This window comes from Zonotrichia albicollis, chromosome 1 (assembly GCF_047830755.1).
Source record: "Zonotrichia albicollis isolate bZonAlb1 chromosome 1, bZonAlb1.hap1, whole genome shotgun sequence".
NCBI lineage: Eukaryota > Metazoa > Chordata > Aves > Passeriformes > Passerellidae > Zonotrichia > Zonotrichia albicollis.
Genome location: NC_133819.1, coordinates 110835778 through 110836794, shown reverse-complemented (window position 1 = coordinate 110836794; position 1017 = coordinate 110835778).

Below are 1017 nucleotides of genomic sequence, written 5' to 3'. Positions count from 1 at the left end.
TAAAAGGATGTTCTATAAAAACTATTCATTTCTTGTACATGGATCAGTTAATGAAGATAAGTATGCCTGTTTCTGAAGGGGATTGAATTTTTAAATTTTAATGCAGTGCTTTTGTGCCACTATACTGCTGTAATGCAAGTAGTAGTTGTCCTTGCAGCATGAGCTGATGGGGGATCTCTCTGAAGTTTATACTTGGCAAATTCTGGATATTAAGAGTACAAAGGCATTACTCTGTCATCTTGATGATAATTTGTAAAAAATACACAGTGCCTGCTTTGCAAACTTCATAAAAACCATTTGAAAACCAGTAGCAGCAGATAACCCAATGCTAATTTGTTTGGCATGTAAAGCTGCAAAATATCAGTATTGTGGGGATTATGTTATTATGGCAGGAGACAAGTGGAATGTAAGTTTTGTTATCCAGCTTCAAGGAGAGGGAAATTCACAGAATGGCTGTGAATTAGCTTAGATGGGACCTCTGGAGGTCCTCTGGTCCAACCTCTTTGCTCAAGCATGGCCACTTAACAGCTGTTGTTCTGGACCATGTGGATTTTGAGCATCTCCAAGGATGGAGATTACAGCCTCTCTGGGAAATCTGTTCCAGTGCTCAGTCACCTTCAAAGTAAAAATGTTTTTCCTGGCCTTCAGATGGTGCTGCCTGGTGTTTCAGTGTTCTGGGTACCACTGAAAAGAGCCTGGCTCTGCCACCTATGCACCTTCAGGTACAGGTATAAATTAATAAGATCAGTCCTGAACCTTCTCCAGGCTGAACCATTCACATTCCGCAGCCTTTTCTCATCAGAGAGAGGCTCCAGTCCCTTCACTGTTTTTTGTGCCTTCTTTGGACTGTCTGCCGCATACCCATGTTTCTTGTACTAAGGAGCCCAGAGCTAGACATGGCAGTCCAGGTGTAGCCTCACCAGTGCTGATGAGAAGGGAAGGATCACTTTGACCAGGAGGCAACACTCCACATGCAGCTCAAAATGTCATTGGCCTCCTTTGTGGGAAAGCACATTG